The 27,978-nt window shown below is 46.6% G+C and overlaps 1 protein-coding gene across 7 annotated transcripts in view; it reads left to right on the top strand.

Moving 5' to 3' along the window:
- Positions 1–27,978, top strand: part of TBL1X (transducin beta like 1 X-linked) — a 244,282-nt gene that overhangs the window by 128,669 nt on the left and 87,635 nt on the right. For 5 of the 7 annotated variants that reach the window (XM_061408189.1, XM_061408187.1, XM_061408190.1 and 2 more), the window contains one exon: positions 4,243–4,399. The exons of the other annotated variants lie outside the window; for them this stretch is intronic. The gene's annotated coding sequence lies outside the window, so the exon portion shown is untranslated. The remainder of the gene's footprint in view (positions 1–4,242; positions 4,400–27,978) is intronic. 7 annotated transcript variants of the gene reach the window in all.

Genomic DNA, 27,978 nt, shown 5'->3' with positions numbered 1-27,978 from the left:
GATCGAACCCGAGTCTCTTGCATCTCCTGCACTGGCGGGCAGATTCTTTCCCACGAGCAGCATCTCAGAAGCCCATCGCTTTACTACGTAGCTAAATAAAAAATTATGCACCTGTTTTGTGCTCTCCACGATAGTCTTGGACAGAAAGTCAGTTTCCCTCCCAGGAAATGGAAACATCCATTGAGCCCCCGCTGGTGGACGTGGCCAGTCAGCTCTCCTCCCATTTCCTCCTTAAACTCGGGAAATAAATCTTCAGTGACTGCCTGAATTATTGCTGCCCCTGCACGTTTACCTTCTGCCCCAAGGCATTTAGGAAAGGTTGCCCTTGCCTTTTCTAAATAATGAATTGCCTTTTTTTTTTTTTTTGTCTTCTAGGCAAAGTTAATGGGGGAAAAAAAATGAATGAGAATTTTTTTCCCCACCCCTGAGCTCTTTCTAACAGTTTCAAGGATGATAACATCTTTATTGCATTTCAGTGTCAGCGCTAACATCATTCATTCATTCCGCAGATAACCTCCATGTGCCGGTGAGGCTGTAAAAGTGCAGAGGTCAAGTGTAAGCTCAAATGACCTCTTCACGGTAATTTAAAGGCACGTCAGGAGAAGGCCACGGCAACCCACTCCAGTACTCTTGCCTGGAAAATCGCATGGATGGAGGAGCCTGGTAGGCTGTAGTCCATGAGGTCTCGAAGAGTCGGACACGACTGAGCGACTTTTGTTTCACTTTCATGCATTGGAGAAGGAAATGGCAACCCACTCCAGTGTTCTTGCCTGGAGAATCCCAGGGACGGTGGAGCCTGGTGGGCTGCCGTCTACGGGGTCGCACAGAGTCGGACACGACTGAAGCGACTTAGCAGCAGCAGCAGAAGATAGAAGAAAGGGCTTCCCTGGTGACTGAGACTGTAAAGAACCTGTCTGTCAGTGCAGAAGATCCAGGTTCCATCCTTGGGTCAGGAAGATTCCCCTTGGAGGAGGGCATGGCAACCTACTGCAGTATCCTTGCCTGGAGAATCCCAGGGACAGAGGAGCCCGGTGGGGGCTACATGGTCCACGGGGTGGGTCACAGAGAGTCAGACAGGACTGAGCAGAGACAGAAGAAATGAACCCCGGTGGGTAGGGAAGTGAATTTTGTGAATTCTCCACCCGCAGGTTGACTTGATGAACATTTCGGAGGATCCTCAGAGTCAGGATTCTCTTATCGTTCGCGTTTTCTAGAAAGGCAACTGCTGTGCAGAGAGAGGAGTGGGTTTCCGGGCTAGGGAACTGGACCTGGCCCAAGGTGGACCCCAAAGGGTCTGACCCCCAGAGCGGCTGCGTCAGCAGCCTTCATGTACAGAAGAAGCCTTGGCATGTGGAAAGGCTGCACGGGGAGCCCTTTACTTGCCCTAAATGCCCCTGGTCTGTTTGGCACAAGGTTGGAGATACTGCAACCTTCACAGCTAGTGGCCATCATGCCGCTGTCCAGGGATTTGCCAGTATCCTTCCCCCAAACCCCAACTTTAGTTTTTTTCCCATGGACACTCATCTTCCCTGCCTTTTCAAGTTCAGCTAAGGCAGATAGCCAAAATTCCTAAGGGAGGAAAAGCGGAAAGTCAAAGAGACATGAAAGAAAATGGCATTTTGAAGGACAGAAATGCATCTTGATAGGATCGTGTGTGTGTGTGTGTGTGTGTGTGTGTGTGTGTGTGTGCACACGTATGTTTCCTCCAGGGTTGCCAAGACCGAGGACTGCTGATGCGTCCAAAGATTTGGAGTGAGGCTCGCTCATAACTGTGAGGGAATTACTGATGGTTTGGCCACAGTAACAGCTGTTGACCCAGATGGGGGTGGGATTGGGAACCTGTGTGTGTGTGCGGATTTGCTACCCAGAGACATGGACCTTGATGTAGGTGGCACGTACACACACTCCTGCACAGATTTCTTAACCATGATGGTTGAGCCGTGTTTGCAGGAAGAATGAGGCCCCTCTCTGGGCATTTCATCAGAAAGCAGCCATTAAAAAGAATGCATTTGAATCACTTCTAATGAGGTGGGTGAAACCGGAGCCTATTATACAGAGTGAAGTAAGCCAGAAAGAAAACCACTAATACAGTGTACTAACACATATATATGGAATTTAGAAAGATGGTAACAATGACCCTATATGTGAGACAGCAAAAGAGACACAGATGTACAGAACAGTCTTTTGCACTCTGTGGGAGAAGGCGAAGGTGGGATGATCTGAGAGAATAGCATTGAAACATGTATATTATCATACGTCAATCAGATCGCCAGTCCAGGTTCGATGCATGAGCCAGGGTGCTCGGGGCTGGTGCACTGGGATGACCCAGAGGGATGGGATGGGGAGGGAGGTGGGAGGGGGGTTCAGGATGGGGGACACATGTACACCCGTGGTGGATTCATGTCAAGTATGGCAAAAACCACTACAGCATTGTAAAGTAATTAGCCTCCAATTAAAATAAATCAATTAGAAAAAAAGAAATGAAACACGTATACATGATTTAAAAAAATTTTGTCCACTGTATATCTGATTATTTTTCACGTTTAACCTTTTCTCGATCCATGTCCTTTTTTTGTCTCAGAATTCCCGTCCCCATCACACTGAACTCAGTTGTCCTGTCTCCATCTTTCCTTTGGGCCAGGGCAGCGTCTCGGACTTTGTTTGGTGGTGGTGGCTCTGTTTTGAGGGATACCGGCCGCGACTTCCGTAGAACGTCTCTCACTTTGGGCTTGGCACGTGTGTGCCCCGTGATGAGGCTGGGCTTATGAGTTTGGGGGACATAGACCGCAGAGACGGGCCCTGTGATCACGTTGCCTCCAGGGCGGGGACTCTCAACGTGACCTAACGCTGATGAGCTTGCAGAGCTTGCCCTCTGCTCAGGGTTTGCGTTTGCAGAGTCCCTTCAGTGTCGAGTTACCACTTTCCCCTCTCTTGTGTGTCCACACTTCTTTCAAAGCCCATGCTTACTGCTATAGGGGGAGCAAGGTAAGCGTCACCTCCTGGAGACTTAAGCTTAAGCTGTTTGAATGCTAGGCTTCCCTAGTGGCTCAGCGATAAAGAAACAGCCTGCCAAGGCAAGAGATGCTGGTTCGATCCCGGGGTCGGGAAGATCCCCTGGAGAAGGAAATGGCAACCCACTCCAGTAGTATTATTTTTTTTTAACTTTTGGGGACTGCACCATGAGGCTCATGGGATCTTATTTCCCCCGCCAAGGATCGAACCCGTGCCCCCTGAGTGGGAAGCACGGAGTCTGAACCACTGGATCGCCAGGGCAGCCCCCCGCTGCTGTGATCTTGCCTGCAAAATCCCGTGAACAGAGGGAGCCTGGCGGGCTTTATAGTCCACAGGGTTGCAAAAGGGTGGGATACGACAGCATCTAAACAGCAGCAAATTTAAACGCAGGTTTCTTCACTCATTGCTTGATGGAAGGTAATTCAGCCTTGTCTTGGAATACGGGTCCGGTAATTCCAGTTTGGGGTCGTCTCTCCGTAATAAACTGTACCCGTGATGCACCCTCTGCCGTTCCCAGGGTTGAGTCCCGTGAAGCGCAGTGGTTCCCGAAGGAAACCACCTCCGCACAGAATCCATCTGCATGTTCACTGCCTTCTCTGAGATCTCTTCACTCTTGTCCGCCCCGCCAGCGTTTTCATGATAACTTTTTTTTTTTTTAATTTTGGGCTGCACTCTGTACCATGCACACAGCATGTGTGATCTGAGTTTCCCCGACAGGAGGTCAAACCCACATCCCCTGCGGTGGACACTCACTCGAGTCTTAACCACCGGACCTTCCGGAAGCCCCTCATGGTACATTTTTGTCTGATGACGTGTCTGTTAGTCTGTAACAAAGCATCGAAAGTAGTTTTGGTAGGGGGAAAAAAAGACTGTCTTCCTAACTGATAAGCTTATGTAATATTTCGTTACATTTCATTGATGGAGTAAGATGCCCCATCGCATAAGCAGGTTTGGGGCCCCATCAACACTGGGGTATGAAGGCCAAGGGTACCTGGCTCAGGTGGAAAGGGCCCCCTGGGGCTGGGGGGGGGGGTCCACTGGATTAAGAAGGAGGCATTGGCCTACGGATTTCCAGGGCCTGTGGATGGCTGTCATCGCGTTTACAGAATCAGCAGCCTTGGTGATTTCATCGAGAAGGTCAACAGGAGGCCTTGTTAAGAGACCTTCTCCTCCATGTTATTTTTAGAAGCAGCAAATATCAACCATAAATATTTAATGTTGTGTTTATAGACTCTGGCATCATAAACCTTCACAAGGTGACTCAGAGGAGGCTGATCACTGTGAACCCCCGAGGAGAAGGAATCTCCGCCCCGCCCCCGCCCCGAGCTGGCACACCGCACCTCTTGAGGAAAACCATCGTTGACGTTCTTGGGAAAGAGGTGAACAGGTACATCGCTGTCTTAATTCATCTTCTTCATCCTTGGCAGATGAGGAATTTAGTCATTACTCTTTGCTGGCCAGGATTTTCAGTCTCTCTTTTCTGATTTCTAAAAGCAATGTGCTGCATAGAATGAGCAATTTGGGGAAAAAAACAAAGAATGGAATCTGGAAACAAAATAAACACCTCTGAGCCCACCCACGCCAGTTCCCCCATCAGACTGTTGGTACATCTCCTCCCAGCTGCCTGTATTCCTGTGCATGAAACGTCAGGAAGGTTCAGCTTTGTGACCCGGCTCTCCCAACTTAACCTTTACGGAGTGAGCCTTGTGATCATTGCCGACGTTCATTGAAAACATTTTTCAGGCATCCATCCCGTCGAGTTTGTGTGCCGTAATTGATTTAACATTTGTTGCTGGAGCTTCAGATTGCTTCCAATTTTTTTTTTTTTTTTTTTTGCCTTAGGAGAGATGGCTAGGAATGGAGCTGTAGGGCTCTTGAGACCGATTACCAAATTGCTTTCCTTGAAAGTTTGTGCTGGTTGTTCCCTGTTGCCAGGGAGCCCAGGGTTGGGTGGGCTGGGGTGAGGGATGCGGCCCCGCCTCTCAGACAGCTCAGGACATTGTGGTCAACTGAGACGGGAACGCGGGCACTTTTTTTGTTTTGTTTTTGCATGTCTTTGATTTAAAAAAAAAAATGAGGTGGACTATTTCATCCTGTTCGCCAGTCTTTTGCATTGCGTTTTTTTTTTCTGTGACTTGGACATAAGTTGCTTTGCAAGCAATGGCTCGGGTTCTGTTTGGGGTTACGCTCTCTGGGTTCCACGTGAATGCCAGCTGTTTTAATAAAGACTGCACTGTCAGAGTTTCAGCTACACGGGCTGTTTCTGGCGTTTGCCGGGAAGTTGAGTCTCCCGACTGGAGCCAGACTGTGAGTCTGTATATTGGGGCTGCGTCTTAAACAGGAGTTGAGTCCAGAAAGCAGGAAGGCGGGTCAGCATATGAACTTATTACTGAGATTATACCAAAATACGTTCTTTGCTCATTAACTCTCTTTGACCCCTTTCCTTAAAGCCGTTGTGGGGGGAGGGGGGGATGTGCGCTGTGACTGCTCATGGATGAGAATTGATGCCTTTGAATATCACTGCTCTACGTGAATTCAGCTCATCTCACGATTCCCAGTGTGTTTATCAGAAGACGATGTTTTTACAGAATGACATCTGTAGGAAAAGCGCAGATTCTTAGGTTAGCCTGCAAAAGATCTTAAAATATTTATAATTATCAATAGGCCGGCTTGCACTTCGCTTCTACTTGTCATTAGCCCAAGTTTGTTTCCCAAGGGTGTGTGTCTAGGTGTGACTGAGTGTGTACGGGTGACATATATTTTGCTGTGCAAATGAATGGATCGAATGTCTCTGCCGTGTCTTTGAAGCACGGTGCCGTTTCGTGGCATGCTAGGGACAAGGAGGGGATTGGTTGTTTTCTGTGTTGCTCTGAAGTCATCAGTGAGGCGTCTCTGCGTTTGCTGTTGCTTCTCTCTCCTTGCGCTGTTGTATAACATCACACATTTGGAAAGCTTTGCAAAGATCTATTTCAGTTCCTCCTTTTAGAGTGTTTAAGTATTTCTTTTTTTTTTTTTTTTTCCATTTCCAAACCTGGAAAGGAAATGAATGAAAGGCGAGGAAAAAGATGATACAGCAATGATCAGTAGAAGGACTCCCCTGACGGTCAGGTGGTTAAGATTCGGCACTTCCACGGCAGGGGTTGCTGGTTTGATCCCTGGTCAGGGTACTATAAAATCCTGCATGCCTCTTGATGTGCCCGCAAAAAAAAAAAAAAAATAAAAATTCATCGATAGATTATTAAAAACAAATGTAATGATTTTGGGATACGGTTCTTGTCGCCTTGTAGCTTAACGGCTTTCGCTTCTCAATGATGTGTGAATGTTTTTGCTCTAGATTATGTTCAATAGGTGAGAGTCTAGCCATGAATCATTTCCTGCCAAATTTCAATCAATGAGGTAATACGTGGAAAAATGGCCTTATTTCTATAGTAACATGCATCTTCTCAGGTCTCAGGGTTCTTTTTCCTCTCAGTATGTTGCTGCTACACACTAGGAGTTGCCTTGTTTCTACACTCTGCGATTACACACAGAAATGAGGAATGGGGAGAGGACTCACTCCCAGGTTCCTTTCCCCACGGTGGCTCAAGGTGAGAGATGCTCACTTTGAACTCCGTTTCCCAGGGCGTGTGGTTAACACAGATAGGTGCAGGGTACCGGTTCCAACTGTGGGCAAACGGAAGCCATATTCCCTCTGCCCAAGTAGTAAAAGTAGAAAGCTCTCCTATACTATCGTACCATTGTTGCAAAATAAACTCCTTCTCCTTAACACCAACCTGGGCTTGCCTGGTGGCTCAGCAGTAAAGGATTGGCCTGCCAATGCAGAAGATTCGGCTGCCAGTGCAGGAGACTCGTCTTTGATCTCTGGGTCAGGAAGATACCCCTGGAGAAAGAAATGGAAACCCCCTCTAGTGTTCTTGCCTGGAGAATCCCGTGGACAGAGGAGTCTGGTGGGCTACAGTCTTTTGAGGTTGCAAAAGAGTGGAACACGACTCAGGAGACTCAGTGGCTAGAAAACAACTCAGTGGCTAGGCAACTCAACCAATCCATCTCTGAATGGTGTGGTTTTTTTTTTTTTATTGTTCAAAGTAGACCTCAAAGTGACAATAAAGGGCCTCTTGCAAAAGGAGGCCTTCGAATGTTCAGTTTGTCATCATTGATGAGATGCACACAGCTCCCTGTGCTGGGAGCCTAAGCATCTCTAGCTGTGAGTTCTCCAGCGCTTTGAGTAGGCGAGGCTTAATTAAACTTTAAAAGTGATAGCCGACAGTGTAAGGGGCAGGAAGCCTTGTCTAACAGGAGGTTTAATATAACAATAACGGCAAGAAAAACTGTCTGTAGTCCTGGCTAAAATATCTGTTCAGCAGCACCCTATCTTAAACAGAATGTGTGCAAGCTCAGTCGTGTCCGACTCTTTGCAACCCTTTGGATTGTAGCCCGCCAGGCTCCTCTGCCCATGGGATTCTCCAGGCAAGAATACTGGAGTGGGCTGCCATTTCCTGGTCCCGATCCAGGGAATTGAACCCGCATCTCCTGTGTCTCCTGCGTTTGCAGGCGGATTCTTTACCCACTGAGCCATCAGGGAAGCCCATCTTAAACACGGTCGCACTGAGATTTGACCTGTACTGTTGACTGTGGTACAGAGTCCACTGTAGCATCATCACCCTAGGTCTCCCATGGCAACCTGCTAGGAAGAGGGGTGCAGCTCTGGTGACGTCACCCCCCAGGTTATACATGAGACAGGCTCAGCCAGACGCGGTCCACACCCAGTGCTCTGCAGTGAGCCCGGGAGTTCACAGCGCACCTTGCTGTCTGCTGGGCCAGGTGGCTCTGAAACCGGAAGGTGTAACAGTACACACCCAGGTGAGAGGTCAGTGTTTGCCCACAAAGCGAGCAACCTGCCAATGACCGTGGCTTTTTTGAGACCCACAACCCTTTCAGGCGTCTTAACAGAACTTGTGATAAGTCTCTATATTAAAAAATCCTCAAAGTGAAAATTGTTTTTTTTACTAGAGAAAGGTGGTCTGCATTTAGAACAATTTGTGATTATTAATCTGTCTTGAATTGGTCACGGAATAAACAAATGATGCGATGGGCATCTAATTAAAATTTTGCAGTGGACACAAAAGAAGCCTTGGAAAAATGCTATGGTTTCATCTAGCTGAGTATTAGTAACACATTTTAGAGCCTGCAGGCACCATGGAAACTGTCTGGGTTTTTGCACTTGCCAAATAGAAGTAGAATGCAAACCATAAATTTAATATAAGGTTTTCTAGTAGCCACAGTAGAGAAGTAAAAAGAAATCATAAATTATTTTTGCAATATATATCTAAATATATGCTGCTGCTGCTGCTATGTCACTTCAGTCTTGTGTGACTCTGTGCAACCCCATAGACGGCAGTCCACCAGGCTTCTCTGTCCCTGGGATTCTCCAGGCAAGAATACTGGAGTGGGTTGCCATTTCCTTGTCCAATGCATGCACGCGTGCTAAGTCGATTCAGTCATGTCTGACTCTGTGCAACCCCATGGACAGCAGCCCACCAGGCTCCTCCATCCAAAGAATTCTCCAGGCAAGAATACTGGAGTGGGTTGCTATTTCCTTCTCCAAAATATATGCTCGATTAATATTATTTGCAACAGTGAAAAAAAAAAAAATCAGTCTCTCAGTCATGTCCCAACTCTTTGGGACACTGTGGACTGTAGCCTGCCAGACTTCTCTGTCCATGAGATTGTCCAGGCAAGAATACTGGAGTGGGTTGCCATTGCCTTTTCCAGGGGATCTTTCCGGACCAGGGATCAAACCCAGGTCTCTTGCACTGCAGGCAAATCTAACCGTTTGAGCCACCAGGGAAGCCCATTATTTGCAACATATGTATTAATGTAATCAACTCACTATCCAAAATAGTGTCATGTTGACAAGTTACCCATATTTAAAAAATCATCCAAGACATATCTTATGTTCTTTCCATTTCTGTACTAAGTCTGAAAAATCCAGCGTGGAATTTAAACCTACAGCACTTCTTACTTTGGACTCGTTGCCTTGGTCAGTCCAGTCTGAGCCCCCAAATTCCAGTGTCTATGTAAAAATATGAAAATGTGCATTATGAAAAATAATTTTCTAGCAGGAAGTTACACTATTTTCAGAAAATTTAAAAGTTGGGTGGCTTGTCCGGTTTTCTTTTTAATCTATTTGAAATTTGTCGAGGGGAAAAAAAAATGCTGTGGGTGCATAATTTAAGAATTTGCATGTGGACCAATTACAGAGGAATCGTGTGGCCTGGAATGTCCCCAGGTCCTTCCATCCTGCAGACTACAATCATCAAACTTTCACTCCTGCAGGCTTCTTAGCAGTTTAGGGGCCACAAGCCTTGTAGACCCAAGGAGCACCCTCAAATATAGCTAGGGTTACGGAGGATCAGATTTAGAGATTTTATTTCCTTATTGATTTAAATTTCGATCCTTGGTTCAGCTGCTCCATAAGTTGTATGTTGCGAATCACATGGGTGTGTGTACCTGTGTTTTCAGTGTACGGAATACATCTTCTGAACTCTGATAGCAGTGGTCTATTTCCTTTGAAAATTCCGTTTCCTAATTAAGATGTGGCGCAAGTGGAAAATACATAGACTTTGGGAATTTTAGACATTTTGTAGGTAAAAGGAATGTCGAAGATCTCAATAATTTTTTTAAAAACCAGTGTGAACTACAGTTGAAATGATGCTATTTGGGATATGCTGGGTTAAGTTTAAATATGTTGTGAAAATTAGTTTGCTTTTAAACATTCTTTAATTAGATGTAAGCTCACCTTGCGTTTCCGTTGGCCCATCCACATCGCATTTCCATTGGCCCATCCACATCACATTTCTCTTGGCCCATCCACGTCGCGTTTCCGTTGGCCCATCCACGTCGCATTTCCGTTGGCCCATCCACGTCGCATTTCCGTTGGCCCATCCACATCTCCCATCAGAGCTCTCACACCACAAAGGAAAGAAGCAGTGCTTGAGATCACAGGCGGTGGGTTGGTTGTGACATCCGCGTCTGAACACGGGCCCTGCTTTCACTGTCGGCCTTCCTAAAGCGTTCTGTATACCCAGGTGAGTCAGCATGAGGATTTGTTTGCCTCGCTGTGAGCCGTGTTCATGCGTGGCCACCTCCCCTTACCTCTGCTGGATGTATGGGTTCCTGGCCACAAAAGGCGGTGCTGACGTGGAAGGGAACGAGGTCCTCGGTCTACGCTGTTTTTCTGACCCCTCGGCATCCCCCGTGAGATAAAGGTGGTTGGTTCTTCCCGCTGTGCACTTAAAAAAAGGTCTCAGAGGTTGAATTGGGCTTCCCAGGTGATGCTAGTGATAAAGAACCCACCTGCCATTGCAGGAGTTGCCAGTTCGATCCCTGGCTCGGGAAGATCCTTGGAAAAGGATCTGGCAACCTGTTTCAGTATTCTTGCATTCTTGGAGAATCCCACAGACAGAGGAGCCTGGCAGCCTATAAGTTCAGGGGTCCCCATGTGCACACGCTTTGAAACTCATACAGGTTCAGAGCCAGAAAGTCATAAACTCAGGGCTGCCTCTAACTGATGCCTCCTCTGATGAAAGGGATTTTCTTCAGGCTTTGTTTATATGGTAAAACACCCTAGGGTGCCCATGAATGAACACTGGTTCCAAAACACACTGTGAAGTCTTAGGTTTCTGACCAGGAAATCATTAGTAGCTGTAGTTTTTAATTTCTTCACTTCCTCTTCCCTGTTGATGAATGTCTCTGTTGTTATAAGAGGCCAGGAAGCAGCTTCTGACCTTTCTGCAAGGTAATTTGGCAGTGATGGGGTGAGTCACTTAAGTCAGCTGAGATGTAACTTTCTGTAGCTTTGGAAGTGGGGTGATGGACCTCTCGTTCCATAAAGCACTGCCTCACAGTTCTGTCCTCCTCTGTGTCTGGAATGGCTGCCCCAGCTCCTGCCCTCACAGTCACATCCCTGAGTAGGAGTGAGGAGGGGGATTCCATTGCCTTTAAGAGCAGAGACTAGAGATTTCATATTTGACTTTTGCTTGTAGCCGTTGGCTAGAACTGGGTTACGGGGAAAACTTGTCCTTTTGAGAGGGGTGTGACCATGTGCCCACACAGAATCCAGGTCTCCTGTTCTCAAAGGGTGAGGGATGGAATTGGATAATGGTAGTCTGATAATGGTAGTCTAGCAGATTCTACCTTCGACCTTGTCCTCACTCTAGTGGGAACACGGTGTTGCTAAAACAATCACGTGTTCAACGCAGAATTCTAGACTGTGGGACGAGGATGGGGGTATATGGTACAGCAACGGCTCCTGCAGAGAGCTTCTGGGTTCCGTCTTCTGCTCATCTGTGTTTCCTTTCTTGCCCACCACTTACTCTGAGTTTCAGCCAGGTGACCAGGAACCTCTTTCTTTGTGCACCAAGTGGGAATATGATCTCCGGGGAGTTTATAGTGGTTGCATGAAGTAATAAAGATGAAAGAGCATGCCTTTGTTGTCTTCCTCCTACCTCGGTCAGACTTAGTCTAATGTGCTGTTTGTTGGGAGTTATCTTTTTATGCAAAGCCTGTGTGGTTTGTAGCACAGGCTTCTTGTACAGGAAGGGGCTTAGGCGTCTGTCTCTACGGTCCTTCCACACCACGTAGCACTTTGCAGAATATTTGCACATGAAGTTCTTGATGAACTTGTATGCTCCTGGGTCATTTGCGTTCACGCCATCTCTCAGATTGAACGTGTTCACCTAACCAGTAAATAAATGTTTCTAAAGCACCTGCCACCTGTCTCAGGAATTCTTCTAGATGCAGAGAATCTAACAGTGAACAAATTAGACAGAACGCGTACATCCTGGTGGATAAAAGTATGTGTTGGGTGTGACACATTGGGTGTTGTTATTTAGTCGTGTCTGATTCTTTTTTGCGACCCCATGGATTGTAGCCCACCAGGCTCCTCTGTCTGTGATTTCCCAGGCAAGAATACTGCTGCTGCTGCTGCTGAGTCCCTTCAGTCATGTCCGACTCTGTGTGACCCCATAGACGGCAGCCCACCAGGCTCTGCCGTCCCTGGGATTCTCCAGGCAAGAACACTGCAGTGGGTTGCCATTTCCTTCTCCAGTGTGTGAAAAGTGAAAGTGAAGTCGCTCAGTCGTGTCCGACTCTATGCGACCTCATGGACTACAGCCTAGCAGGCTCCTCCGTCCATGGGATTTTCCAGGCAAGAGTACTGGAGTGGGGTGCTTACTAGAGAGCAGATTCTAACAATCATACACATATCCCCACCCAGTGAAAAGAAATAGAGTAGAAATGTTGAGTATTCATTGAATATTTTTAAATGTGAATATGGTGTGTTTGGATTATTTGTTCATAATTTTTCAGCCATGTAAATAGAAAAGGAAAGTTCATTTAACTTCTTTCTGTGTTTTCAACAAATATGTAAACTATTATGTCCCTTTATATTAATATAATAGTACTTGGGGGGGGGAGCACAAAACCACAGCACTCTTGAGTGGACCTTTGCCAGTTAGAAACTTTGTAAGGAAAAATTGATTTCTCCTGGTTTTTTTTTTTTTTTTTTTGGTAGAAATTAGCACACACAATGATTTTCCCTGAGCACGGTCTCTTTTAAGCTAATGAGAAATTTTTGGTCGTGCAGGCTGAATGGAGTGGATGGTGGTTCAGAGGAGAATTGAACTGATTAATAAGAAGCCCCTGATTTTGTTTAAATCACAGACACTGAGGCAGTAAGGAAAGTTCACACTGGATTTTCTTCCAGTGGCCGTGTTATTACAATGTATGCAGATGGAACACGTTTATGTATTACTGGGCCTGTCATGCTGTTTTGCTTTCCAGGGCGCTTGGTAGATCATTATAATTATTTTTATCCAGCGTATCGGTTCTCAACGCTCCTCTTGACCTGACACCGTGAATTTTCCGTTCCGTGAAAATCGTATTGTTGAATGGAGGCTTGTGCCCTGTAGAAATTAAGAAGCGATAAATGCAGAGAGACCTAGCTGTGTGAGGCCCCCGTGTGTGATGATGGACTTCCTTGCATTTAGGGCGGACTTTTACCTCCCTGGTGTGGACGGAGGAGCAGACCCATTTATCATGAGTGCTTAAATGTGGACTTCATCTGTGTGACCCCATTTTGACTCATTGAGCCTTTAAAATCCTGTAGGAATAATGCGATGTGGGGGTGGAGACAGCACAGACACCTACAAGACACCGTGTTTTTTGTTATTATTATTATTTGACCGACCTGGGACTGAATAGGCTGGATTTGTGATGTCTGGGAGGTACAGCTTTTCGTGGTAGACACTGATCAAACAGCGTTCATGACGGCTGGTCTGCGGCATTTGAAATAGATGCCTTGTGAATTCTTAGCCTGTTGATGTCCGAATGATCACCGTGGTCTTCCGTTTCTCGCCTGCCCCCTCCGTCCTTTCCACAAAGCCTTGCCCTGATCATAGGCCAGGGTTCTCTGGTCAAAACAGGACCACATACAGAATGTCTTCTCCCTGGAGCAGAAGGTTAGCTTTGTTGCCTTCTAGAAGCTTCAGAGCATCCTTCACTTTTGGCCTGCTGTTTTGTTTTTGTTTTCCCCATCTCGATGAAGCTGATGCTCTAAATGTTTGGAGTGAAAGATGGTGTGTTGATGGTGGGATTATCTGACTTAGAATTCGTCAAGTTGAGTGGTGTTATCTCCAGTGTTGTTAAGTCTGTTAAGTTTGGGAAGAAGGTAGAAGTTTCCCGTTGAGAATTAACCTGTGGGGACTGGAGGAGAGTTATCTTTGTGAGATAGTAGCTTCCAAAGAGAGGTATGTTGATCTCCCTGGTGGTCCAGTAGCTGAGAGTCACTGCACCCAATGCAGGGAAACCCGGGTGCATAGGTGCCACATGCCACCACTGAATTCAGGTGCCACTGCAGAAGGTCTCGTGAGCTGCAACAAAAGACCCCATGTGCCCTGAGACTTGGTGCAAGCAAATAAGCAAGAATAAAAATAAATATTAAAAAAAAATAATAAGAAGTGTCAAAGGTGTCTGGATTGTCAGTTCATGACGACTTATTCCCAGCAGCTGTCCATTACGTGAAGAGTCTGAATGCTGGAAAGACAGAAGCAAGACTGAGTTCTTACAAAAATGAAAGTGTCTCATGGACAATTTAGGAACAACAGGGTGGGGAAAAAAAGGTACAGCTTATATAGACTGTGAAAACTGGCTCCAGGAAGAAGAGAGAAATTCCCCGCATACGTAAGGGGATAAAATGGGTTTCCGAACCTTGGTGCTTTTGACATTTGGAGTTGGAGAAGACTCTTGAGAGTCCCTTGGACTGCAAGGAGATCCAACACAGTCCATCCTAAAGGAGATCAGTCCTGGGTGTTTGTTGAAAGGACTGATGCTGAAGCTGAAACTCCAATCCTCTGGCCACCTCATGTGAAGAACTGACTCACTGGAAGACACTGATGCTGGGAAAGATTGAAGGCAGGAGAAGAAGGGGACGACAGAGGATGAGATGGTTGGATGGCATCACCAACTCGGTGGACATGAGTTTGAGTAGACTCTGGGAGTTGTTGATGGACAAGGAATCCTGGCGTGCTGTGGTCCATGGAGTTGCAGAGTCGGACACGGCTGAGCAACTGAACTGAGCTGGGTTTTGGGGGCAGACTCTCAGGAGTCTTCTCCAGCACCACAGTTCGCAGGCATCAGTTCTTTGGCGCTCTGCCTTGTTTACGGTCCGGCTCTTGGACACGACTGGGCAACTGAACAGTGACACCAATTTTTGATGGTAGGAACTGTTCTCTGCATTGCGGGGTGTGGAACAGCATCCTGGGTCTCTATGCAGTAGTGTACAGGAACTCTCTCCTAACAGTTGAAGCAGCCAAACATGTCTCCACATGTTGTCGGATGTCCCCCCACCCTGAGTGCTTGGCAACATCGCCCCCAGTGAGAACTACCACAGTAGGTAGGTCAGTGCAGACAGATGGGAGGATCTTAGCTCTTGCACTTTGGGGGGGCTTCCGAAATGAAAGAAACCATCAGAGGGTACAAAGTAAGTTCTTTTTTTAAAATGTTTTAAGGTTAATCCCTTGCAGCTTTTTTTTATCGTAAATATATTTTACAAGGAGGCTATGTTAGATTGGCTAGTACTTTAATTTGAATAGTAGTTGCAAAGTCATTCTATATATATTGAGTGAATTAGAGTTGGATTAGTTACATCATAGGGACTTAAATCATGAGGATAAATTCAAATCCCTATGTCAAACACAACTGATAATTTAAAATGAAAAACCTTTTATAAGTATATTTGAACAGACATAATCTTATAAATCATACACTTTCAAGGTGACAAGTCAAAATGCAGGGTGAAGTAAGTCAGAAGGAGGAAAACAAATACTGTATATTAATGGATTCCCTGGTGGTTCAGTTGGTAAAGAATCCGCCTGCAATGCGGGAGACCCCGGTTCAATTCCTGGGTCTGGAAGACCTCCTGGAGAAGGGATAGGCTACCCCCTCCAGGATTCTTGGGCTTCCCTGGTAGCTCAGCTGGTAGAAAATCTGCCTGCAATGTGGGAGACCCCAGTTCAGTTCCTGGGTCTGGAAGACCTGGAGAAGGGATAGGCTACCCACTCCAGGATTCTTGGGGCTTCCCTGGTGGCTCAGCTGGTAAAGAATCTGCCTGCAATGTGGGAGACCCCGGTTCAGGTCCTGGAACTGGAAGACCTCCTGGAGAAGAGAGAGGCTAACCACTCCAGGATTCTTGGGGCTTCCCTAGTGGCTTAGCTGGTAAAGAATCCGCCTGCAATGCGGGAGACCTGGGTTTGATCCCTGGGTTGGGAAGATCCCCTGGAGGAGGGAAAGGCTATCCACTCCAGTATTCTGACCTGGAGCATTCCACAGACTGTCTAATCCGTGGGGTCGCAAAGTGACTGAGTGACTAAGCACACACAACACACATATATGGAATCTGCGAAGATAGTGCTGATGAAATGATTTGCAACAGTGGCAACACAGGCGTAGATTAACATGATGAAGTAGGTTCTTTCATGGCGATGCCTACAAGCGGACCCTGGAGCCCAAGCAAGCAACCAACGAACCATTCCTTTTGAGGCCCAGAAGGCTTTGATTTAACCATCTCCTGGGAAGATAAATTTACGCCAGTGAAGGCAGAAGTGGAGATACGGTGAGGGATTAGATTAAAAGGATCAGCAGGATGTATCCTTTTTTAAAAAATTTATCGTATTTCACGGTTATATATCTCACTTCACAGATAGCTGCTTTTAAAAAAAACTGTCATAAATGATTTTGTATGAGCTAATGCATTCAACAAAGTGCAGAATGTACTCATTTCAATATGAATTTAGTTCCAATTCCACTGTGTATCCTTTCTAATGTTAAAAAACCAGTTGTGAAAAAGTGAAAGGGTTAGTTGCTCTGTCGTGTCGGACTCTTTGCCGACCCCATGGACTGTACCCCACCAGGCTCCTCTGTCCATGGAATTCTCCAGGCAAGAATACTGGAGTGGGTTGCCATTCCCTTTTCTCTGGGATCTTACTGACCTAGGGATCGAACCCGGGTCTCTCACACTGCAGGCAGATTCTTTACCATCTGAGCCACCAGGGGAGCCCAAGAAGCTAGTTGTGTATATTCTTAATTGATCTGTGTTATAGAGTCCGTATTCAGATACTACTATCTCATGAAGGGGCTTCAGAATACTAGCGGTCTCTGGGATACTGTGGTGATTTTGCTGCATTAATTTCATATTATAAAGTTATAGCCATTTAGCTCTGGGCTTTCTCAGGTCTCCAGAAAGTGTGTGTAATCACTATTAGCTGTCATAAACTCCTGGCATTTGGAAGCACAAATGAGTTCTTTCATTTGTGCACATGCAGCTCAGTTCAGTTCAGTCGCTAAGTCACGTCTGACTCTTTGTGACCCCACGGACTGCAGCACGCCAGGCCTCCCTGTCCATCACCAACTCCCGGAGCTCACTCAAACTCATGTCCATCAAGTTGGTGATGCCATCCAACCATCTCATCCTCTGTCGTCCCCTTCTCCTGCCGCCTTCAATCTTTGCCAGCATCAGGGTCTTTTCAAATGAGTCGGCTCTTCTCATCAGGTGGCCAAAATATTGGAGCTCGATTCGTTCCAAGGAATATTCAGGGTTGATTTCCCTTAGGATTGACTGCTTTTATCTTGCTGTCCAAGGGACTGTCAAAACCCTTCTCCTGTACCACAATTCGAAGCCATCAATTCTTAGTGGCTAAATTGTTAATAGTTTATAGTTAGTCTCCTTTGACTGTTTTCCTATGTTTCTGCATTTTCTCACTCCTCTGATTAAACTTATTCTTTGGCTAACGTTTTTCCACAGACAAAAACGGAGGTGGGGGACGTGAGGGGCAAGGACCGTAAGGTCTTCCTGTGTTTTAGTCTTGGTTATCCTGCAAGTGAAAGCCGCTCAGTCGTGTCCAACTCTTTGCAACCCCATGGACTATACAGTCCATGGAATTCTCCAGGCCAGAATACTGGAGTGGGTAGCCTTTCCCTTCTCCAGGGGATCTTCCCAACCTGGGGATCGAACCCAGGTCTCCCATTGTGGGCAGATCCTTTACCAGCTGAGCCACCAGGGAAGCCCAGGAATACTTGAGTGTGTAGCTTTTCCCTTCTCCAGGGGATCTTCCCAACCCAGGGACTGAATCGGGGTCTCCTGCCTTGCAGGCAGATTCTTTACCAGCTGAGCCCTCAGGGAAGCCCCTCGTGGTTGTCTTTCCCACATGTGATTCCACGGCCTCTATTAAAATGATTGCCATTTACCCTGTCTGCAGAGCATCAACTCTGCTTTAGCAAAAATCCGGTCAGCGGCTGCTGTATGCACTCATATTTTCTCAAGGGAAATATCTCAGGAACGCGTGTCATTACAGCAGCAGGTGCAGCTGAGCAAAGCTGGACCGGCTTTGGGAGCGGGCATATCCAGAGGTACCCGGAGGAAAGACGCGGATGGTTGTGAACACTACCTTGCCAGCTGTGTTCACCCATCCCTGTGCGTCGGGCATCCCGCTTTAAGGTTCTTCTGTAGAGGAGGTGCAGAGCACGGGTAAGGACCTGTCAACAGCCTGGACCGGCTGGCGTCCCTTTCCTGAGCTGTGCTCGTGGAAATCCGTACCTGCCTGGCGGCAGCAGCTTCAGCCCCTGGGAATGGCTGAATCCTTTACGAGATCCTTTTGCCGTTCATCTTTTTATCTGTTAGCCCTGCCAACGAAGAGCTGCTGCTGCTAAGTCGCTTCAGTCATGTCCAACTCTGTGCGACCCCATAGATGGCAGCCTGCCAGGCTCCCCCCTTCCCTGGGATTCTCCAAGCAAGAACACTGGAGTGGGTTGCCATTTCCTTCTCCAGTGCATGAAAGTGAAGTTGCTCAGTCCTGTCTGACCCTCGGCAACCCCATGGACTGCAGCCTTCCAGGCTCCTCCGTCCATGGGATTTTCCAGGCAAGAGTGGGGTGCCATTGCCTTCTCCGGCCAGCGAAGAGCGGACGCTGGTAATTACCTATGTGTGTGCGTGTGTGTTCGCGCAGGACTTGCCCGATTGTCTGTCTCACGTAATGCCGAGGGTATACCCTTGTATGTAGGTGATGTGGAGGTGTCACGCCATCTGCTCATTCAACTATGCATTTAGAAGGATATGATTCCAGGCAACTTCCACACACACTTTCTGCTTGTCGTTAGCGCTTAGTATAAAAGCCCAGCGAGACCTGAAAGCCGCCCCTGAGTCATGAAGGAGGAAAGTGCCGTCTTCACTGGAGTTTGGTCTTAAGTAATCGTATTTGGTTTTTCTTTGTTTTTTTAACATGGGCCTTTTTTTTTCCCCCTCTCTCTCTTTTTTAAAAAATTATTTTTAATTGGAGGATAATCACTTTACAATATTGTGTTGGTTTTTTGCAAGACACCAGCATGAGTGAGCCACAGGTTATGTGTGAGGCCTTCCCTGTCGAACGTACCTCTCACCTCACACCCTATCTAGGTGGATTTGACCTCCCTGTGTCATACAGCAAATTCCCACTGCCGCTTTTAATTCTACATGCAGTACTGTATATGTTTCAATGCTACTCTCTCCGATTTTCGCTCCTTCCCCTTCCCCGGTGCCGACAAGTCTGTTCTCTGCATCTGCGTCTCTGTTGCTGCCCTGCAAATAGGTTCATCAGCCCTATCTTTCTGGATTCTGTATACATGCGTTAATACAGAGTGTTTGTCTCTTTCTCACTTCACTCTGTATAATAGGCTCCAGGTTCATCCACCTCGTTAGAAGTGACTCGAATATGTTCTTTTCATAGCTGGGTGATATTCCGTTGTGTATATGTACCACAGCTTCTTTATCCATTCATCTGCCGATGGGCATCTAGGTTGCGTCCACGTCCTGGCTTTTGTGGACAGTGCTGCAGTGGACACTGGGGTACGTGTGTCTCTTTCATTCCAGTTTTCTCAGGTTATATGCCCAGTGGTGGGATTGTTGTGTCAGATGGTAGTTTTATTCCTCTGTTTTTAAGGATTCTTCACACCGTTCTCCATAGTGACTGTATCAGTTTGCATTTCCACCAACAGTTCGAGAGGGTCCCCTTTTCCCCACGCTGCCTCCAGCATTTATCGTTTGTACGTTTTTTGATGGTGGCCGTTGTGACCAGTGTCCGGTCGTATCTCATTGTAGTTTTGACTTGCATTTCTCTCATGATGAGTCGTGTTGTGCATCTTTTCATGTGTTTTTTAGCCACCTGTATTTCTTTTTTGGAGGTACGTGGGTCTTCTGCCCACTTGTTGATTGGTTTGTTTGTTTTTCTGGCATTGAGCTGCATGAGCTGCTTGTATATTTTGAATATTAATCCTTTGTCAGTTGTTTCATTTGCTATCATTTTCTCCCCTTCTGAGGGCTCACTTTTCACCTTGTTGATTGTTTACTTTGCTGTACAAAAGCTTTTAAGTTTGATCAGGTCCCATTTGTTTATTTTTGCTTTTATTTCCATTACTCTAGAGGGTGCGTCATAGAGGATCTTGCTATGATTTATGTCATCGAGTGTTCTGCCTATGTTTTCCTCTAAGAGTTTTACAGTTTCTGCTCTTACATTTAGGTCTTTAATCCATTTTGAGTTTACTTTTGTGTTTGGTGTTAGGAAGTGTTCTGGTTGCATTCTTTCCCATGTAGCTGTCCAGTTTTCCCAGCACCAACTCTTGAAGAGGCTGTCTTTTCTCCCTTCTGTATTCTTGGCTCCTTTGTCAAAGATAGGGTGCCCATAGGTGCTTCGGTTTATCTCTGGGCGTTCTGTCGTTTTGTTTTTGTGCCAGTACCATACAATCTTGATGACCGAAGCTATCTATTTTCAGACTGTAAAGTCTGAAGTTAGGAAGGTTGATTTCTCTAGCTCCCTTTTTCTTTCTCAAGATTGCTTTGGTTATTCGAGGTCTTTTGAATTCCATACACATTGTGAAATTTATTGTTCTCCTTCTGTTGAAAATACCATTGGTTATTGATAAGGATAGCATTGGATCTGGTAGCTTCCTTTGGGGGAGCATAGCTACTTTCACAGTATTGATTCTTCCAATCCAAGAACATGGTATATCTCTCCATGTTTGTGTCATCTTTGATTTCTTCTACCAGGGTCTTATAGTGTTATGCATGCAAGTCTTTTGTCTCTTTGGGTAGCTTTATTCCAAGGTATCTCATTCTTTCTGTTGCGATGATAAAGGGGATTGTGTCCTTAACTTCTCTTTTTGATTTTTCATATGTGGGCCATTTCTTAAAGTCCTTACTGAATTTGTTCCCGTCCTGTTTCTGCTTCATGTTCTTGTTTTTTGCCCCTCCCCGGCAAAGGCATATGGGATCTTAACTCCCTGACCAGAGATCGAACCCATTACCCCTTGCTTTGGAAGTTGAAGTCTTAACCACTGGACGCCCGGGATGTCCCTTTTGTGTTGTATTCTGAATTTCAAGGTCATGCCCGTTTTTAAGTTCATGCTCGTATGTCGTAGGCTGTTGATCACCTGTGTTTGTCGCGTCTGGCACGAAACTCAGTTTTGTGGCTGGAGGGAGAACTCTGAGCTCAGCGATATGGTGGTCCAGAGGCCATGTCCTGCCAGAGCCTGCCTGCTACCTGAGAGACAGGCAGTACCCAGATGGCACAGGATGCTTTGATGGTGACGCATGTGGTCAAGAAGGAGTGGGGCCGTGTAGCTGAAGGCCTCGGACCAGAAGGGCTTCTACGTTGGAGCTTTTAGAAGGGGAAACTGGTGAGCCGTCGTCTGAAGCATGTTTCTGGGAAGAGCGGGGAAAAGATAGTTCCAGAGAAAGGGAACAGCACTTACAAAGTGGCAGCCTGTGACGCTGAGCTCTGGAAACCCCAGGGACAAAAAGGAGGCCAGGCCACCATGGTGGGGGCCTGAGACCAACCAGGAGCTGAGGTTGAGAGCTGTGTGCGGGGCCCACCTGACGGCTCCTTGCAGGATACGATGGTCACGGTGCTGCATTTCAAGTTGAGAGCCTGCAGACTTTTCCCACCGCTGTGACTGGTGGCTGGCTGCTGCTGCGGGTCAGAACTGGAGTGGTCCTAGTGGGTCCCAGGATGAAGGCAGTCTTATTTCCCACTAGCACAGCCCAGCGGATCTGAGAAGGAAAAGCGCAGACTCGGACAGTCTTGGGCAATGAGCCCCAGCGGATGTGTGGATATCCTGGTTGGAGGAACTACGGGTCTGGCCTGTGTCCCCCTGGGTGGGAGGCAGGTGTCATTTTTAACTCTCAAGGTGGGCTGGAGTGGGGGGGTGTGTTGGTGTGGGTGGTTGGGGCTGGCAGGCTGGACGCACGTGGACATGCTGTGTTCGAGATGCCGCGGGGTCCGCTACGTGCACGCGTCATGGGGGCCAGTCCTGGGCTGAGCGTGCAGCGGCGAGGCCTGGGACCTGAGATGTGGATCTGGGATTTGAAGCGGGCAGGGGCGCTGCATGTGTTCACAGGGCGGCTGGACGCAGCATAGTCCTGTCCTAAAAGGTGGTCGATTTGCAGTGGAGTGAGGGAGAAAGCCAGGCTTCCCAGGTGGCGCTAGTGGTAAAAGAACCTGCCTGGCAGTGCAGGAGATGGAAGAGATGTGGGTTCGATCCCTGGGTCAGGAAGATCCCCTGGAGGAGGGCACGGCAACCCAAGTCCAGTATTCTTGCCTGGAGAATCCCAGGGACGGAGAAGCCTGGTGGGCTTACAGTTCATGGGGTCGCACAGAGTCGGACACGACTGAAGCGCCTTAGCATGCACGCACTGGGAGAAAACCAAATGACAGAAACAGGCCTTTGGGGATTCTCTGGCAGTCCAGTGGTTGGGACTACACATGCTCACTCCCTGGGCCCTGAGTTCCATACCTGCTCGGGGAGCTAAGATCCTGCAAGCCAAGAGGTGAGGCCAATTTAAAAAACAAAAATTCCTTTTGGAAACCTAAGGTGCCTGAAAGTTTTCCAAAGTCATTTGATAACCCCTTGTGTATTTTCATTCAGCAAAAAAGTGAAAGTCACTGAGTCATGTCCGACTCTTGCAACCCCATGGACTATACAGTCCATGCAATTCTCCAGGCCAGAATACTGGACTGGGTAGCCTTTCCCTTCTCCAGGGATCTTCCCAACCCAGGGATCGAACCCATGTCTCCTGCATTGGCAGGCAGATCTTTACCACTGAGCCACCTGGGAAGCCCCAAGTTTGCAGGAGATCAGACTTTAGTGAACCAGCCATCGGGAGAGTTTTTGACAGAACATGCATTAATCTCATTTTATTCTTATTAACTCTTTTCTTTTAAATAAGGGAAATAGCTTCCACCCAGAATTATGCTTAGATCTGCCACCCCCACCCCCAATTTTCCCCCTCACTTTTCAGGTTTCATCTTAGGTAGGACGAAACGGCCCACCTAGATTGATTAGCTGCTGTTTTTTTCCTGGATTCTAGAGTTTTTACTCACAACCACAAGTATGGTCCTGAGAATCACGTAACAGCATCGTATGTTTGTTTTTTTGAATGACTTTTATGACGAACCTTGATTTAGCAAGAACATCAATCGCATTTCCTAACCACAAAGATGAATACAAATTCAATTAGCCAAAATGTGTCATTCTGCTTCCGTGAAGATAAATTCTCCAAGGACAGAAGCTGGCTTAAGAATTTCTAGGTTTGACCAACGTTCAGAAATTCCAGAAATTACCCAGATTTTGAGACTGTTTTCTAGGGAATGCCTCCGCTGCAGTGGCAAGTATCTTAAAATGTCATCTGTGACTTGGAAGATAACCGAGGACAGCTTCTTTTCACAGTGAAGGATTTGGCTCTGGCTTATGGAAAAAGCAGATATTCTTGACTTTTCTTCAGAGTAGACTGGCGAATGCACATTTTAGCTGTCACAAACATTTTGATCTAAGTTTGTAACTAGCCACTGCGTCTTTGGAAGAAGTACATTTGCACTGAAGGTTCATTTCCTTTGAGATCTCTTTTGTTATGGAAAAGTATATACATTACATAAAAGTTCCCCTTTTCAACCACTTGTAAGTACACAGTATTCCTGTGCTGTGTACCATTAAGTACATTCACCATCCACCTGCAGAACTTTTCCACCTTTCCAGATTTAAACTCTTAAACTTAACTCTCCTCTCCATTCGCCCCTCTCCTGGCAAGACCATTCTACTTTCTGTCTCTATTTTTAACTACTCTAGATACTTCCCATAAGTGGGATCATACATTATTTCTCCTTTTGTGTCTCACGTATTTCAATTAGCATAGTGTCTTCAGATGAACAAGGTAATGACACCCCACTCCCAGTACTCTTGACTGGAAAATTCCGTGGACATTGGAGCCTGGTGGGCTGCACTGCATTACTTCAGTTCAGTCGCTCAGCCGTGTCCAGCTCTCTGCGACCCCATGGACTGCCGCACACCAGGCCTCCCTGTCCATCACCAACTCCGGGAGTTTGTGATGCCATCCAACCATCTCATCCTCTGTTGTCCCCTTCTCCTCCTGCCTTCAGTCTTTGCCAACGTCAGGGTCTTTTCCATTAAGTCAGTTCTTCGCATCAGGTGGCCAAAGTATTGGAGTTTCAGGTTCAGCATCGGTCCTTCCAATGTGTATTCTGGACTGATTTCCTTTACGATACAGTCCATGGCGTCTCGCAGAGTCGGACACAACTTAGCGACTAAACGACGTCTTCGACGTTTGCCCATGTTGTAGGGTGTCTCAGAATTTCATTCTGTTTTTAAGCTGAATAGCATTGCACTGTATGAATAAACAACACTTTTTTAATCCATTCATCCATCAGTGGACATGTGGGTTGTTTCTGTTATTTGGCAATTGTGAATGTTGTCACTTAGAACATTGGGGTGCAAATATCTGTTCAGGTTCCTGCTTTCTGTTCTTTCGGTTTTATACCTAAAAGTGGAATTGCTGAATCATATGGTAACTGTGTGTTGAATGTTTTGACGAATTGTCATAATGCTTTCCGAGGTTGGTTTTTCAGTAATCTTTGCAAGCTGTGATAGCAATGGAATCTAACCATGCCTCATCTTATCTAACACAGCTTTAGCAGAGCTAGCCTGCAGGCGAAATTTAACCCTTTGTCTACTTTTGTACATTAAATATAGTAAGGCTGGTTTCTACATTTTCTTTTTTTTTTGCCAACCCAATACTTACTTACCTAGACAGCATATTAAAAAGCAGAGACATTACTTTGCCAGCAAAGGTCCATCTAGTCAAGGCTATGGTTTTTCCAGTAGTCATGTATGGATGTGAGAACTGGACTATAAAGAAAGCTGAGCACCAAAGAACGGATGCTTTTGAACTATGGTGTTGGAGAAGACTCTTCAGGGTCTCTTGAACAGCAAGGAGATCCAACCAGTCCTTCCTAAAGGAAATCAGTACTGAGTGTTCATTGAAAGGACTGACGGTGAAGCTGAAAGTCCAATACTTTGGCCACCTGATGCGAAGAACTGACTCATTGGAAAAGACCCTGATGCTGGGAAAGATTGAGGGCGGGAGGAGAAGGAGATGACAGAGGATGAGATGGTTGGATGGCATCACTGACTCAATGGACACGGGTTTGGGTAAACTCTGGGAGTGGGTGATGGAGAGGGAGGCCTGGCGTGCTGCAGCCCATGGGGTCGCAAAGAGTCGGACACAACTGAGCGACTGCACTGAACTTAAACTTACTTATTTATTCATTCATTCATTTAGCTGCTCTGGGTCTCAGTTTCAGCAGAGGGAATCATTACTTGAGGTACGTAGGATCTAGTTTACTTGACCAGGGATTGAACCTGGGACCCCTGCCTTGGGAGCATGGAGTCTTAACCACTGAACCACCATTTTTTGATTTTTTTTTTTGGGGGGGGACCCCTTAAAAATGTACAAACCAGGGACTTCCCTGGTGGTCCAGCAGCTAAGACTCCAGTCTCCCAATGCAGGGGCCCTCGGTTCAGTCCTGCTGAGGGGACTAGATCCCACATGCTGCTAAGAGTTCTCATACCGCAACTAGTCACAGCCAAATAAATAATTTAAAAATAAATAAAGCAAGTGTTTTTTGAAAAATGAAGCCAAGAAGAATGACAAGTTATAACGCATGAAAATTCTCTCAGTTCCATTATACGTAATTAAGTTTCCTTGGAACACAGCTAAACCCGCTGATGCGTGTATTGCACGGTTGTAGCTCTCTGCGGCTCATGGAATGAAGAGTATTTAGTCTCTGGCCCTTTAAGAACGTATCTACCAAGCGCTAATCGAATCGAACAGGTTAAGACCCCAGAAGTCAGCTGAGCGTATTCACACTTGTCGAGTGCTTGGCCTGTGTACAGGGGCTTTTCCGGGGTGTCAGTGGGTGCATCAAATGTCTCCTTAATTAATCACGCTGTTCTGAACCCTTTTGCTGTCACTGTTTCACATTTAAGTCTCAAAAAAAAGCCCCTGGGAACCCTAAAATAACTCATGGTTCTGTGAGGACAAATAACCTGTGACTTGCATCCGAGTCACTCATAATTCTCACTGGGCAACTGTAACACCCTTGTGAATTCTGTCTTTACGAGCCCCTGGTTCTTTCTTTTCCCCGAACGCTTCCTTTGGTTTTACCTGTATCTGTGTCTCCTGGACTGCAGTTCTTAAGGTCCCAGATAGAGATTTTTATTCTTTATGGGGAGGGGGGGAGCCCCCAGGAGACTTCCTTCAGTAGGAGATTTGTTGTTGATCAGATCAGTTATATCCGACTCTTTGCGACCCCATGGACTGCAGCACGCCAGGCCTCCCTGTCCATCACCAACTCCCAGAGCTTGCTCAAACTCATGTCCATTGAGTTGGTGACGCCATCCAACCGTCTCATCCTCTGTCGTCCCCTCCTCCCGCCTTCCATCTTTCCCAGCATCAGGGTCTTTTCCAGTGAGTCAGTTCTTCACATCAGGTGGCCAAAGGATTGGAGTTTCAGCTTCTGCATCAGTCCTTCCAATGAATATGCAGGGTTTAGCATTGACTGGTTTGATCTCCTTTAAGTCCAAGTGAGTCTCAGGAGTCTTCTCCAACACCGCAGTTCAAAAGCATCAATTCTCAGACACTCAGTGTTCTTTATGGTCTGACTCTCACATCTGTACGTAACTAGTAAAGAGCCATAGCTTTGACTGTACTGACCTTTGCCAGCAGGAGAGCACAGTATAAAGTCCCCAGTCAAGTTGGAGAGTCACCCGTTTAAGACACATTAACTTTTCTACTCGCACTTCCAGACTCTGCATCCTTTTCTTTGTAAGGGGCTGTCTCTTCTCTACTTATTTGAATAAGTAAATCTCTGTATAATGGAGGAACCAAATTGAGAAAGATATCTCAAAGTTCACTTTAGTTTTCTCATATACTCTTTGGAGGAACAAGGTTTCTCTCCTACCAAAAGACACTGTCTTTTATTTTTAATCTGTGGTATTTCTATAAAACCATGTAAATGTCATACTTGAAACTGCAGGGCGTTTCAGCATTTTTTTGGCAGAGACGTTTTCTGTGTGTTTAGGGCGGCGTGTGACTTGTGAATAGTTCTATTTGCACAACCAGGTAATCTGACACAGCACCAGTTCCCTGTTACCAATGGCATCTTCCCAGTACCATTTCGGGGTCACACTTTGTTCTGTTTACTGTGTTGTCAGAAATCGCATCCCCAGAACATCTTGATATACCTTCCAAACTGTAGTACAGACGTGCTAAGTCACTTCAGTCATGTCCGACTCTTTGCGACCCCACGGACTGTTGCCCACCAGGCTCCTCCGTCCATGGGATTTCCCAGGCAAGACTACTGGAGGGGGTTGTCGCTTCCTCCGCCAAGGGATCTTCCGCCTCTTATGTCTCCTTCATCAGCAGGTGGGTTCTTTACCGCTAGCGCCACCTGGGAAGCTATACTACACACTCCAGTATACTTACTTAGGGATTTAACACATTGCATAATTCATGAGGGTGATCTTAGGACCCCAGGGAAATTTGGACAGGATCGAAGGAAATCAGATTAAGCTTAAACTAGGATATTCACTTAAATCCTAGTTTTCCTTTATACTTGATTTTTATAGGACATAGAGCATTTGCATTTTACTGTGTTTGCAATCATTAGGCTGCCCTGGTGGCTCAGACAGTGGAGAATCGGCCTGCAATACAGGAGACCCAAGTTCCATCCCTGGGTCAGGAAGATCCCCTGGAGAAAGGAATGGCCACACACTCCAGTATCCTTGCCTGGAGAACCCCATGGACAGAGGAGCCTGGCGGGCTCCAGTCCGTGGTGTCGCAAAGAGTTGGACACGACTGAGCAGCTAACACGCTAACACTACACTTGAAATCATGTTTGCACGAAGCCTGTTGCTTGCTAGACTGGTAAAAGAGGATCAGTAAAAGAGTACTAGGCGGATAAAATCATTTGATGGTGTAGCATGAAGATACTGCTAGGGTCAAGAATTGTAGCATCTACATTCCGTCTA

This window comes from Bos javanicus, chromosome X (assembly GCF_032452875.1).
Source record: "Bos javanicus breed banteng chromosome X, ARS-OSU_banteng_1.0, whole genome shotgun sequence".
In the NCBI taxonomy this organism is placed as follows: Eukaryota; Metazoa; Chordata; class Mammalia; order Artiodactyla; family Bovidae; genus Bos; species Bos javanicus.
Note: the sequence above shows the minus strand (reverse complement) of the source record. Positions and strands in the feature narration are given on the sequence as shown.